Source organism: Miscanthus floridulus, chromosome 7 (genome assembly GCF_019320115.1).
Source record: "Miscanthus floridulus cultivar M001 chromosome 7, ASM1932011v1, whole genome shotgun sequence".
NCBI lineage: Eukaryota > Viridiplantae > Streptophyta > Magnoliopsida > Poales > Poaceae > Miscanthus > Miscanthus floridulus.
This window is the reverse complement of record NC_089586.1, coordinates 124,067,722-124,083,199: the sequence shown is the minus strand read 5'-3', so window position 1 is coordinate 124,083,199 and position 15,478 is coordinate 124,067,722. Positions and strand designations below refer to the sequence as shown.

The following is a 15,478-nucleotide window of genomic DNA, read 5'->3' as shown; positions in this document are numbered from 1 at the left end:
GCGACCAATCCACCGCACCCAGGGGCCGGCCGGGCACGGAAACCACCGCTGATGACGGCAATCGGCAGATCTCTCGTCTCGATCGGTGAAAGCACTGGCCAATTTCTTGGCTTCGGCTTCCGGTGGTCCACAGCCTGCCTCGCCTGGCGACTCAATTGGCAGCTTCCTCCTTCACATGTCGCGCACGGCGCACGGCGGGAGCCCGCATGCCGCAGGCCACCAACCGCGGGGGTGACGGCCTCTTCCTGTTCCGCGCCTCGTGGTCGTGGTGGCCCATGTACCATCCACATGTGGTTCCAAGGCCTGGCCGTCTGGCCGCCGAGCATGCGAGCAAGGCAATACGGCACGACGCACTGGTACGCACTACGCAGCGTAGTTGTCGAAAGGTAGACTTTGGGAAACTTTTTTTTTTTGGATCCGTGCCCATGTCTGCCCGCTACCATGCGTGCCAAGTGCTAACAGCCCAAGACCAAACCAGTTGAGCAGTGGTGCTGCACGGCAACATCTGAAAGCGGTGCTTTTCCAGGGGACCAGCGACATCCCCATTTCTAGAGCAATCACATAAGGCTTCAGACAGCAATCAACATCTGAAAGCGGAGTATTACAAAAAAAAAAAGAAGAAACAGAATTGCTAAACCTCGACCGGTTGATTTGTCCTCTTCAATCAACTGATTTTTGGGCCATCTGATCTTACGCAGACGGCTAGCAGGGGGCGCGGCCGACGAACACGCGAGGCACGCGCAGTCAGCGAGGGCCGGCAAGGCAGCAGGTGCGGCAAGCCTCAGAGCTCGCGGCCCCGGCCATGGTGGGCGCGTGGCCCGGCGGCCACGGTGCGGGGCTGGTGGCCAGTGACGAGGAGGGCCGACGGCTAGCTATGAGGAGGGCGACGAGAAGGGCCGACGACCGGCTACGAGGAGGCCGACAAGGAGGGTCGCCCTCAGGGCGGATCACCGTTGCTGCTTCTTTCTCCGGATTCTGTTTGCGTGCACATTCGACGGAAGGGAAGGGAAGGGAAGTGTGCAGGCGATGGAATGGAAGGGATAAGGTTGGGGAGGTGGGTCCCACCACAATTTGGGAAAATTTGTTTTGAAATTTATGAAAAATTTATGAATAATTTGAAATATATTTCTCTGGTATCTGCAATTCATAAAAATAATTTGAAAGTATTTCTGAAAAAATTAGCATATATTTGTGTTATCTCCAAATTACACCACCGTGTTCAATAAATTACACTGAAGAAATCATTGTAAATCTAGTAATAGGACAATGTAAATATAGCTAGAAGACATTGTAAGTACATGAAAAAAATTCAGTTGACAGGAGAGACGAAAACAATGGAATGGCCCCGTTCGGCTGGCAAAATTTTTGCTGAAACTAACTGAAAAACAATGTTCTGGCTGAATTGTTGTGAGATCGAAATAGTACCATCCAATATCTATTTTGGATTTGGGTATCCATATTGGTAAGCAGTTGGAGACAGTAATAGCCCAACACCAAACCAGTTGAGCAGTGGTGTTGCCTGAATTTTTTACTATTTGGCCCTTTTTCGAAAGTTTCTCTCAAATAGACCCCTGGCGGAAACAATTCCAGAAATGGACCCTTGGCTCGGCGCCAGAGTGAGTGGCGCCGAGCTCGTGGCGGCGAGCTCAGCGCCACGGTGACTGGCGCCAAGGTCTTGGGCACGGGCAAATGGCCTGCCAGGGGCTCGGCGCCAGTCACTCTGGCGCCGAGCTTGGTGCCGTAGATCTTGGCGCCGAGCTCGGCGCCAGTCTGAATGGCGCTGAGCCACCTGCATTTAACCCAGCCTGCACTTCTTCCCCGAGCGTTCTTCCTCTTATTTCTCCTCGGGTTATTTTCTCGCCACTTTATCCTACCTCACGAATCGACATATTGGACCTTGAAAACCTTGATTTGATCCGTAGATCTTCGAGAGCAAGGTATACTCGCTCACCTCCTTGTTTTTCTCGCATCGATTCGGTACATATTAGTCGGATTTTTGAACCTAAGAATTGTCATCACTTAGGGTTTCATTGTATCCCTCAATATATGTATTATACAACCGTAGGTTCATTTCAAGGCGTGGAAAAAGCTAGCAAACCAAGCCGCATGTAGTTATGTTATGGGTTTATTGTTGTGGATGAAATGAGAAACCCTAGGTTTAGGGTATAATGTTAACTGCTTTTGGTTCTTAGAACGAAATTGATTGTATTGTAGTTATGGTTCTCATTGATATTTTGTTGTGATGTTTTTATTTATGTTTGTTAAATTACATCCTATTTGTTAGATGCAAGAAATGTTTCGGGAGGAGTTTTGGTGAAAACGGGGTCGTCCTCGAGAATTATACCCCGATGCGTCTAGCAAAGATGCCCCCGTTCCTCCTGACCTTCCTGTCCCTAACTGTGATTGTGGTTTCTCGGCCCATGTTTTTCAATCGAAACATCCGGACACAGCCGCGCGTTGCTTCTACACATGTAGTCGGTTTAATGTAAGAAATTATTTGTACTATCCTTTTTCTTTATTTGTTTAAGTATGGTACTAATATTTTATTGGAATCTCGTTGTGTAGGACCATGAGAGGTGTTTTTTCTTTCAGTGGATCGATGGTGCAGACAAGTTTGATCCTAGGTACCTCTTTTTCGACGATTGGTTTAGAGGGAGATATCCACGTGAGCACTTCAAGCGGTGGGTTCCACCCCCCCTAACCCTCCGGCAATGACGGCTAAGGAGAAGCACCTAGCCGCAGTTAGACGACTCGAGGAACCTCCTCTGTGCGATTGCAGAGATCAAGCTGTGATAAACCCTGAGAATACGTTGGAGTTTGTGTGTCCAAATAAGCATGAAGTAAGTGCAAAGTGTATGTGTAAAAATCTTGAGCTATATGTGTTTATGTACTAATGTCTCATTATTTAGGTGTATTCAATGGCGAAGTGTCGTTTTAAGGAGTGGTTGTATGGTCCTAAGAACCAATGGCCGGAAGAACCGTGGAGGGTTAAGGAAAAGAAGAAAGAATGGGTAATCTACAAAGCACCTCCTGTCATGTGCGAATGTGGTGTAAAATCCAACTATGGCCTAGTCCCTTCGGAGCTTGGAATAGGTCATTATTGCGGCCATATGATTGAGTATGATGAGGTTCGTAATTTTTCTGGTAAACATGAAATCGTATTTTGTTTGTTTTCCTAATACATATATGATATAATATTTGTTTTGAACAGAGCACTAGGAAATGCAGTTGGGAATGTTATGATGGTCAAGCTAAGTTCTTGGATGAACTGAAGAAGAGGCAAGTAATTGCACGGAAGAGGGGATATGGACCTGACTACGTCAATCTATTCGTTAAACATCACAAAGAAAAGATGCGTGAGTTTGCTAGACAGCGCGGTATTTGTAACCCGATCGATGTTGGGCTTAACAAATGGAGATTAGAGAGGCGGACGACATTAGAGAAGGAGAGGGCAAGGAACGAGGCAAGGGAGGAGACAAGAGTACAGATACAGGTCTTGAACGAGCATGTTGCTACATTATGTGCCAGTGAGTGCTTGAAAACCTTTTTTTGTTGCCTGGTTTTAAATGTAATATTATCGAGTTGCTAACTGATTGCATTTTATACATCAAGGGATTGGTTGCAGCGGGGAACATGCTGCAGAGGTGGCTCGTGCAAGGTATGAGGAGAAGAAGTTAGATGCCCATAGATCACGAGCTGGTCGCACTGTTCAATCACCGATTGTGCTGTGTGATGATGGAGACGAGGATGAGGACGACACTGGCAGACTGAGTGAGCTCATTGCTCTAGCAGAGGTAGACATATAGGCGCAGGAGGCTGAGGACGATACTGGCAGACTGAGCAAGCTCATCTCTCTAGCGGAGGCAGGCATTCAGGCACAGGAGGCTAACGATGACACTGATAGACTGAGCAAGCTCATCGCTCTAGCAGAGGCGGGCTTACAGGCAGAGGATGACGACGCGTTCTTCACTCAGGCCGCAGCGGCCGCAGACGAAGCGGAGGCCGCTTACTACAAGCGACAGGCAGGTCAGAGCAACGTAGTTGAGCCTAGCCATAGCAACAGGGTTGTAGTAGAGGACTGATACTCGGATGATGAGTTGCTTACTCAGTACGTTTCAGATTGAGGATTTGGAAGTGCATTTGCCCCTTTGTCTACTGTCGGCACTTAGTTACACTATTAATATGTTGTGTAATATGACATAGTATCAAACTTTTCATTATGTGGTTGTTTTCATTATCAATGGTCTTAATATTCCGCTTAATGATACGGACTTATTTCCATTTGAACACGTGCTGCAAAAAACAGTTAACGACATACGACATTATAGAAATCAACACACAAAACACATTAAATGGCATGTGACTACAGGTACCAAACCTGGGTACATAGTTTTCTTTGACTAAACCTAACATGCCTTAGGTAATTAAACCATGCCTTCGGTAATTAAACCTAACATGCCTTAGGTAATTCAACCTAGGGTTCTCCACAAGAAAAAGATAAAGTCATCCTAGTAGTGTGGCCACATAGCAAATTGTGTTGCACCTTCTCCATAGTAGCCTCCCGTTGTTGGTGGTGGTGGTGGCGGGGGTGATGGGGGAGACCCCTTTTTCTTGTGGTTAGGGCAGGTGCAATATGGATCATTGTAGAGTGCCTCCTGTGAATCGGCACCATTGTTGTTGTTGTCCTGTTTGTCGTCCTTGTAACCGCTGCTAACTTCCCTTTCTAGATCGAAGATACGGTCTTGTAGGTAGTAGATGTACTCCGCATGCGAATAAATAGGTCGAGGATCGACCCACCTACTGAATCCACAGTTTTCTTTGACCAAGGAAGACTACAAAAAGTATGTCATGTAAGTGATATACAAGACAAACATATTGAAGAAACAAATAGTAATAGAAATTACCCATGCTCGTGAGCATTTGAAGAAACGACGACCTCCATCTATTCCCTCGGTGAACATCTGCACTAGGCAGTCCTCACCATGTATGCATTTTGGCCACTCTTCTTTCCTTTCATCGTATCCTGTCAGTGGTGCCTCTTTGGTGAAATCACTTTTGCTCTCAACTGGGAACCTCTCATAAAGAGCTTCCTCAAAGAAATCAGGACCAAGAGGACCCTCCCACCCCTAGGTAGTTTTCTTCCCCTTTCCTCTCCCTCTGGACGACCCTCCAGATATTGGTACTACAACGAAAGCAAATGCTGAGGAGTGTTCTTCTTCCTTATTGTTTGTGTGAATGAGAGGGAGTGAGTGGTTATTTATAGGTTGAGAGGAGGAATGGAGGCCTGTCAATATGCCATATTAGCGATCCGTGTGCCTCTTTACCTCAGCCCTTGGATCAAACAGTCATAAGATGGATGGTGGAGATAGAGTTTAGTTGTGCTTCCTTACATGTTGTCCTTGCATCTGAAAGGTCTATATCAGTGATGTGATAATTCGATGCTGTCCATGTATCTGAAAAGTCTATGTTTATTCTCTGAAAAGCATAGATTCGTTCACTGTTGCTTGGTAATCCTAGATTCTTGTACATAGTGTATGTACAAATATTCCTGGATTATAAACATAATAAATTTATAGTTAATCTGTGTACTACATTTATGCCTTTGTACAAGTATAGTATGATTAAAGGTTCACGCAAAAAATTCGCAAGATACGGTCTTGTATTAGAAGCATCCACAGTTACAAACAGAGACATCAATATATATTCTAAACATTTAATCATCCAACAAGCATAATGCAACCACAACGAATATCACAACCAACATAATATGTCATGCAAAGTACAAATAGTCCATAATGTCCATACAGTCCTGAATAGTTAAAGATAAGTAAATACAAAATTCACAATAGTTCATAGTAACACCTACCACGTCCCTCACTGTCTCCTACTCTTGCCCCTACCCTTGTGACCTAGAGCGCTGGTGCCTGGAGTGTAAGGGTCACGCGGATGGCGTCACCTAGTGCCTAGAGGCGATGTAGGATGAGTCGATGGAGCGTCATGGAGCTGAGAGGGCCCAAGCTCATCGTGCCTCTTATCCATGTCATCGTCGTCGTCGGCCTCCTCGTCCCCTGTAGCTGCTTGACTAGAGGAACCCAAGGCTCCTTTTTCTACGGAAGGATCGTACACGTCATTCGTCATGTTTGTCTTGCAACCACAACGACCAGCCGCACGGCGTAGACGACGTGACAACCTCTATTGTACAAAACTATGTTAACTGAAAGAATATAATGTATTAATGATTTGTTTGAAAGAATATTTTTAATCTTACATCTAGGAAGCCAAGTATGTAGTCATCATTGACTCTAGGCCGAACGCGCTTGATCTGTTCAACTGAGCTTCTCAATGTATTGCCCTGCAACAATGTTTTCAATAATAAGACTTCTGAACAAATATCATTTAGTTTTGTTTTCTTTTGTACAAGAATGTAACTTATTATAAGGGTTATACGGCTCGAAGGTTGCAATAACTACAATAGATAACTCCTAATGTCGGTCCAAGAACGCCTAATGTATTGTTATGTAACTAAACGTAACAAAATAAGTCGATTGGCTTACCACTCTATCCAAGATCGGTCCTGCCTCTACCTACCTTCCTGCACGAGTGGACCGGTCGTATGTCGTGTCCTCATCGTTGGAGGACTCGATGTCGGTGTAGTCAGCTTTGGTCCACTATAGCCTGAGCCTGCACCTTGTCGAACGCTGGTACCAAGCTTGGTATCACCTGAACTCACGGTTCGTGTGCGGCTCGTTGTTGTCATCCAGGTTGTTGTGCATCTCCTCCCATTCCTCAATGTAGGACTGGTGGTGCCTCTCCTAGTCAAAAATCTTCTTGTTCCTCTGACGATCCAACCTGCAGTATGTCATCGTTACATTAATCCACGTACGTGGCACCATATTATAAGAAATGGACCATCATCATGAGACATTTGAAATATCAAAACACTTACTTGTGTAAGTCAACGCCAGTCGAGAACAGAGGCATAGGCCAAAGCTGTCTCACTCCAAATTGGCGTGCAACCCTATCTGGCAGGTGGTACTCGATAGCATAGAAGCAGATTAGAGGGCACCTCATCCTATAGAAGTAGTCGTCGGCCCCACATACGTTGCTCAGCTGAAAAAGAAGTGCGTCCTCTCCACCATACGGCTCCCACTCCACCTGCATCATGTTCAAATAAGATGTTAGATGGTATACTAATCCTTTTAATAGCAGCATGGAAAATAAAATTTACTTACACTAGACGCCGTCAGCGAATCTAGCTCGTTCGTGTACTGAATGTACGCCCAGTCTATCCTCGTGTGCGAAACCCTGACCTGGTCCCAAAGGTACGCCCACGTCGGCTGGCGACTTGGAGGCTAACCTTGGAACCACTCACGACGAGCCAGTACCTCTGGACGACCAACTAGAAAATGAGCCCACATCCACAGCTGTAACAGGTACACGCATCCACCAAGTGATGGGTTCACCGTAGACCGACGACACCCCTCGCACAGCTGCCGGTATAGAAAACACAATACTGCAGAGCCCTAGCTGTACTGACCCACCTGGTCCCAGTTACTGAGGCAGTGGATCCACATCCAGGACGCATTGTCACCCATCGCGTCGGGAAAGAGAACGCAAGCAAAAAGGTGTAGGATCCACGCCCGGCAGTAGTACCCAACCGTCTCCTCATCTGCCTCCTCGGGGCACTATGCGAACTCTGTACGTAGCCATGAGATGGGAACTCCAGAAGTGCGAGCCCCTTGCTCGCCAAGCTCACGCCCAAGGAAGGCCTCCACTCGTGCTCTCCATCCCTCTGACCTACACTGCCCGGTGACTGGGTTCCCATGAATCCTTAGGCCTAGCATCTTCTGACAGTCCTGAAGCGAGACTATCATCTCCTCAAAAGGTAGGTGGAAGCTGTGAGTCTTCGGCCGCCACCTATATTTAAGACCAAGCAAGATTACTTGTCAAAAAGTCAATTGCATGAACAAATAGCCATGAATGGAGGCAATGATTCACTTTAATACCTGTCTACCAACGCAGTTATCGCCGCTGAGTTGAACTTGGGCAACCCACAACAAACCTGAAAGGAGATGACATCCAGGCTAGCTCTTTGCAGGAAAGGAGTGTACCTATCGTCGTACCGAATGTCCAAGAACCCACTGTGGGTCCTAGAATGAAGGTGCGGAAGGTCCTACATCGAATATGAAAGTGCATCTAGCCCTTTAGTGGGTTTTGGATGATTGAATGACAACATGATTAAAGAACTAACCCGTTTGCTAAGTGTGAACAGGTAATAGGTTATCTCACAGGTACTTAATTAAAGCCAAAATGATGTGTTGTTGTATAAACAATCTAGTTCAAGCACAAGACAACAATGCAAATGGAATTCATGCAAATGCTTGTTTATTGTGGGATTTCCATATACTATGTGAAAGCAAGCTCGTGAGTATTAGTTAATGAGACATAAGGGATTGCATATGGAATGGTCTCATATTTGAAGCTTGCCAAATTGAAATGAAAAAGATAACAATACATATGAATGGATGATTCAACACAAGATGTGACTTAATGGCTTGAGATGGTGAAGATAGCAAGGAAAGGCTTCGAGGTACTAAGCAAGGGTGAAGGGCAAGCGACGGCTTGGCGGCCGAAGAACCTAGCTAGGGTGAAGAAGAAAGTACTTGCATTTAGTTGAGGTACTAATCAAGCTAAGATGGTCATATTGATGTGAAGGATCAAATCTATATTGGACAAGTTGATTAAAGTGACTTGATGCATTTGGAGTTATTCATATTTGATGAATGGAATCAAGTCACGTGCTCAAGATGGCTATGCTCAAGTGACAAGATCAATATTGACATGTTGGCACCCTCACTTGATGAAGATTGAAAAACCCAGCATCAATTTAAAGAAGATCAACTCAAAAGGTTTAATTTCGTTTTTCTTTTGATCTTGAGTTAATAGGTATGCCGTATGTAACACCTCGGGTGTTAGCCTTGCATAACTTGACTTGCATAACATGAGCATGAGCATCAAGCATTCATAAACCATCATTTACAATTGAAACATCTGATCGAAACATATGAAACATTGCTTGTTATCTCGTGTTTCTTAGAACATATGCATATGATCATGTGCAAATAAATGCAAGTGTGTAATGTTGGTCACTAAAACACCTTAGCTACACTTAGGTTAACAAAAGGAACCTTGTTCATGAAGGCCACATTTCATGATCAAGCATTTAAGTGATATTTCATGTGTTGACCTGGATAGCTATATGAGTGACTACTACATGAAATGCTTAAATGACCTTGCAAATTGTTTAAACATGCTTAGGATATCATCATGAACAACTTTGGTATTTAAGGTTAGGGCTAGTTTGGTCATTTAGCCAGGGTTTGAGTATGGATCATGATTTCAATGTGACATGTTTGACTAAAGTTGAACTAGGTGTTAGAGACCTTGCATGGAGGAGTTCACTAAAGCAAAGTTGTAGTGTTTGACATAAGGAACAACTTTTATTTTTATGTCATGGACTGATTTAGCTTCTAACATGTTTGAATTGGACTCACAAAAATCAGCTTTTCACTGTTTTCAGCACTTCAAAAATTTTCTAAGTGTTTGCTCGACTAACAGCCTGACAGCCCTATCTTAGTGATGATATTACTCCGTCTCTATTGCGAATTAGAACGAGGTACTTGAACCAAAGTTGTAGCTGGTACATAGAACTACACAAGTCGTGAAGATCGCTTGCACGTTGGAGCTTTGGTTTAGCCGATAATTCGCCATGTAAACTCGCTGTCAGGCATAACATCGGGTCACTGACGAACTGAATCGCGACGTTCAATGGCCGACCGGTTTCAGGCTTCGCACGCCGCGTGTCCCCGGCGACGGCCGTGCATCGCCGTTGCCCTGCCTGCGCAGGCCACGATGCGCCTGAGCGCGGCTTCAACACGCCAGCAACCGCCCGCTCCCGTCCGCACCCTCAGTTTCGCTTTCCCGCTCCTCCTTCGCCTACAGCGCAGCAGTGAGCCCTCCCCGCAGCGCTCCGCCATCGCCATAGCCAGCTCCAGCTAGCGCTGAGCCGCCCAGTCGCCACCGCAACTGCATCACCGTCTTCCCAGCAACTCCCTGCGTCCCCTAGTGCCGTGGTTCAAGCATTGGTAAGCCACCGCGCCGTGCACAACATCGCCGGAGCTCCGCCGCTAGCTCCGTCTCCGTGGCCACATCACCACCGTCCACCCCAGGCCACGATAGAGCGTTAGCTAGGTCCGCCGTAGCTCGGTGATGCTCGGCGTAGCATTCTATCAGGTTGCCGTAGCCTCCACCAGTGTACCGCCGTGGTCCAGCCCCGCCGCTCCGCCATTGCCGCCGCCGTCGTCCTTACCGTCGACGATAGGGCCGGCCAAGTGGCTCAATAGATGTGCTAGGTCACTTAGAGCACGTCGTGATGACCTCACCGCCGGCAACCTCGCCGTCGGCGAGCTCCGCCGTTCCCACGTCATTCCCGTGCCGTTGCTCTGTTCCGTCTCAATGACATGTGGGCCCAACTGGCTGGAGGGTCCCGCCTGTCAGTGTCGGTTAAATAGAAAGCTAGCTCATTTCTTATAGATTTGAACCCTGATTTCATGTATCTTGTTATTTTTGTATCTTTAGTTTGATAGCTCCAAAAATTGTGACATAAATTTGTGAGTGTTCCTTAGGAAATGTAGTATTTAGGAAAAATATGTTCTTAGCTTCAACAGTAGAAATTTATGGAGATTTAAATCAGGATTTGAAATGTGCTTTTGAATGCATTTAAATTTGTTTATTTTATATCTAGAGTTCCTGTGCTCCAAAAATTATGAAATTTTTATGGTAGGCTATTCTTGTCATATATGAGCTTGGATAAAAATTTGAAGACCAGTGCATGTGTAGATCTATAGTTATAGATTTTTCTTTTATAAATAGTTAATCCTTGCATGAATTTTTATAAATTAATTATGAGTCCAAAATTCATGAAATTTGTTGGAGGTGATACTAGTACCATATGGATGTTAGGAAAAAAAAGAAATCTGTTGCTTGACACTTTTCAATAGGATTTTCCATTTATGCTATTTCAAGCCTTGCTTCCTTATCATTTTTGTATAGGATGTTCTACTTAGTAAAATGACATGAAATTTTTATAGTAGTCCTTTGATAGCATTAGTAAGGCTCTGTAAATATTTGAGAATTTATTCAGCACATCTAATATATATTTATTATTTAACCTAGATATCTAAATAAAATAATAAAGGCAATTTAATAAATAGTTTGGGCTTTGCCATTATATTATCTTAACTATATTTGGTATGCTTAAACTGTTGGTAGGTTCTAGGTTGTCAAATTGTGAATGAGTACATGAAGTAGAGGTGTTAGTACTTTATATTGCATGTTAAGTCATTTCCGGACTGATTCTGGAGTGTGAGGAGTTACATGTTGAAACTGATGTAGACTGTAAAAATGGTTAATAACAAAGTTGTAGAGAATTTGATAAGCTTTCCTGAAAGTCTAGGATCACTGTTTTTGGATTTGTAGAACTCCGGTTATGAGTGAAACAAGTAGCTACTACTTGTGGCCTAGTCGATGCATTGTAGAAGTAGTTAAGTAGTAATCGAGAAGAGATATGCACCTACTCAAACAATGTGATGCACTTGTTAACATATATGCATTCGTAATACTTATACCATACTCATGCATCTAGGATCGGAGGAAGAGATCACGTTGCTGGAATTTGAAGAAGCAGAGGAAGGGAACCCGCAGGAGGATCCGCAAGCCGCAGCTCCCGAAGGCGTGGAGCAGAACCCTGAAGAGCTTCCGAAGTGTCCTGACCATCGCCCTACTTCCTTTCTGCGAGGCAAGCCCCGGAGCATTATAAGTCTCCCAGTAATTTACAAATGTTTACTTACGTATTTATGATTGATGCATTAGGTTATAAGAGTTGAATGAAACCACTTGATGCATGTACATTCCTTGTCCAGATATTACACCTTTAACCGGTATAGGTCCAGGTTCGAATATATATGCTTAGCCATGCTTAGACCGGTAGAAGTCGGGTGATGTCCTGTCACCTGCGAGATATAGGTGGATACCGGAGCACGGTTGGCTATATCTGCTATCGTGGAACAGAATCATGAGGTAAAAGTAAATTGAGACCGGACAGGAGGCCGATAGGGAAGCAACAAGGCATGGAGGTCTTGGGTGTGGACTTATCCCCGTCCGTGTCGATTAAGGACCGTACCATTGTTGGCGCTTCTGACAAGATTGAACGCATGCCTCTCACTTAGCTGGCCGGATAACTCATTCCGACCGCGAAGCCGAGTAATTCAACTCAGGCCGGGAATCGTTCTGTTGTGCGCTCCTTCCGGGGAACGATCAGACTGAGCCCAAGGGCAGGTTTGGCCTGAGCATCCTGGCATCTGGTGTTCCAGATTGTGCGGCGCAGTACGAACCCGCGAAATGTGTACCGGAGTTGTACCAAAGGTGACCTAAGACTATCGTGGCTGGTAGATCTGGGTTTGTGTTAGGAATAAATTCCCAGCTGGTGAAAATCGATTCGAATCGCCGTCTCTCCCGGATAGTGAGAAACTTGGCTAGTCCCAACATCGTAGCGCTATATTATGAAACATGATGGTTCGGATGAATATGGAATTACAATACCTGCTATGGTTACTATTGTATGCTTCTAAATGATATACCACATGTTTGGCACAGGATAGTTGCTAATCTAGAAATGGATAGTTATAATTAACTTGATAAAGAAATCATAATTGTACAATGGGTAATTGCCTTTTTCGCAAAATGTTGTCAAGTCACGTCCACTTATACAGCCTTGCATGATCCTTGGAGTCATTTTATTTCTGGTTCATGACGGGTAAGTCTAGCTGAGTACCTTCTCGTACTCAGGGTTTATTTTCCCATTGTTGCAGATGGCACTGTGTATCATGGTTATTGCAAAAGTTGCTTCTATCCCGCCGTGGATGAGGAGTAAGCCTTGGGCAGGCTTCTTTAGTAATTCCTATCTTTGCTTTTGTGGACCATGATCTGGTTTGGCACCGTATCAAACTATGTTGGAAACTTTATCTTCGAACTTATTTGCTTCCGCTTTAATTATCAAACTCAGTTTGTAATAACTTTTTATTCGTACTCTGATAATGAAAAGTATCTGTGAACTTTATGTAATATGTGGCATGTATGTTGAATCCTGTACGATCTTGGTTGTTGTAAATCGTTTATCGAGACCCGTCGTGGTACTCGACGGACTACCGGGTTTATATGGGTTCAAGTATAACAGTGCGACCGCTTGCGGATTGCCATTGTACTTGTATTCTTATAAATTGGTCGGTTCTGCGACAGCTGGTATCAGAGCAAGATTCAACGTTAATTGTCACAAGTGTATTTAAAACAAAAGTTTTTATTTTCCAAAAACCCTTCTCTAGAAACTATTAGTTATATAATAGGTATTTGAAATCTAAAGTGTGCCAATGATCACTTTCCTTATGCCCAAATTAAGGACTATTAGGTGGCTATTTAAGTACTAACATGGGGGTTTTTACTTCATCGTCCATACGGCGTGCTATAGTATGGATGCCATTCACTTGAATGGTAATGTATGGATCAAATGCCTCTACGCCAAGGTAAGATGAGTGTATGACCGCAAGATGTGAGCGTGCGGTCGGGAAGAGTTAGCTTTGGTACGGCTATGTATGCATGCTTGCATGTGTATATGGTACGTATTTAATTGTGGGTTTAAATTCTTATTGGGTAGATTGATACGGAAGTATATATATGGGTATACATATATGAAAGTATTTACAATTACATTCTGCATATTTCAATATGGGTTTAGGGCTGAAATGAAATTTTATGCAGGTACACTAACAACGAAACGAGTAGCTCGACTAGTTACGCTAATTATGAGAGAACGTATGTATGCCACCGTGTCTACCATTAGAAACAAATTTTTCCTAAGTTTGTAAGGACGTACGGCACGAGCATGCATCATGTTAAATTACCATTCACATAATTACATTGTTCCTCCCCTTATAAAATTCTTACTCGGTTATGTAACTCTTATCCATTATGGCATTGTCTCACCCAGGGGTACATGTTAATGGTGCAGATGGCACGCACCAAGCAGACTGCTCGCAAGTCCACCGGAGGCAGAGCTCCTAGCCGTCAGCTTGCTCCACGTACCCGTCAACATCACACGTTCCTTGGAGAGTTTGGGATGCCTACACTCTTATGGAGAGTGCTCAGCTATGTAGGTTATCCTGATGGAATGGAACCCCGCTACTTCTGGGCGAATGAGCGGTTGGGAGAAGGTCTCTTAGTTACTGTGGAGGCCGTTGTTCGTCCCCGAGGTGATGATTCAGAGTGGACAGGCTGGTGTTATGAGTCAACTGGCAGGACTGCTGAAGAAGCAGCTGGCAGGGCAGCCTTTGGGATCTTGAGGAATATCATGGATCGTTTTCCTCAGGAGCTGGCAGCCGCTTTGGTTGGAGTCTTTCCAAGAGGTAATCCCTCCACTGACTCATGGCAGCAGGCAAGAGGAAGATCTTTGGAGATTGGTACAGCAGAAGGGCAGAACAGTGATAACCCTGCAATGAGCGCCATGTTCGCAATGATGAGAGTGTTAGATGGAGTTGAAGGTAGCCTCAGACGTGTGTCTGGTGCTCTTGGTCATGCCCACGAAGATCGACGTCAGCTTCAGAGGGAGCACGATGCCAAGATTGAGAGGCTCACTGAAGAGATGACTCGGTTAACTCACCAGCGGAATGCAGCTTGGTCCAGGGAAGATGTCCTGAGAGCTCGGCAGTTTGAGCTGGGACAGCAGCTGGCCAATGCGGAAGAATACAACGATAATCTGCATGAAGAGGTTCATCTACTGCACAATCAGCTCCACCCTTATGTCCCACCTGGAGCCGCAGAAATGGATCTAGAAGGATACAAGGAAGGTGAAGAAGAAGTGGCACCTGAAGAAGAAGTAGAACCTGAGGACGGAGATGATTCTGCGTCTGACCACGATAGTGATCATGATGAGGATTAGATCGCTTCACATTTAGTGGAAGGACTAATGTATCACCTCTATTCATGTAATGGACATGTAGTTTGAAGTTGGCATTAGTAACCAGACTATCATGTAATGTTAATCGCATGTTTGGACGAACGTCAATGCAATTCCAGTTCTTTGTCGGTAACCACGCTTTAAAATGGCATGCGTTATGAGCATGATAAGTGGTCAAATTGGTGATGTCATGTTGCGAGAATGAATTATTATGCCTCTATTTTTATTGTGATTTTGAGAATTTTCTCCAGTAATTTCAGTTTGGCGTGAGTACAAAATTCCTCTGCAATCTCTTGACCTCAACCAATAATCGCTTATTGTTGTAAATTCGCAGATGACGCGCACCCGTGCAGGAGCTAGTAGCAGCCAGGATGGCAACCACGATGACTTGCCGCCCCCACCGCCGCCGTC

The 15,478-nt window shown here is 44.9% G+C and overlaps 1 long non-coding RNA gene across 1 annotated transcript; it reads right to left on the bottom strand.

Annotated features, from left to right (window-relative positions):
- Positions 1 to 6,669: 6,669 nt before the first annotated feature.
- LOC136464596 (uncharacterized) lies at positions 6,670 to 7,894 on the bottom strand. The gene is made up of 3 exons (XR_010761210.1): positions 7,233 to 7,894; positions 6,947 to 7,155; positions 6,670 to 6,849 (listed from the first exon to the last, which is right to left on the bottom strand). It is a non-coding gene; the product is annotated as an uncharacterized lncRNA (long non-coding RNA).
- Between the last annotated feature and the right edge of the window lie 7,584 nt (positions 7,895 to 15,478).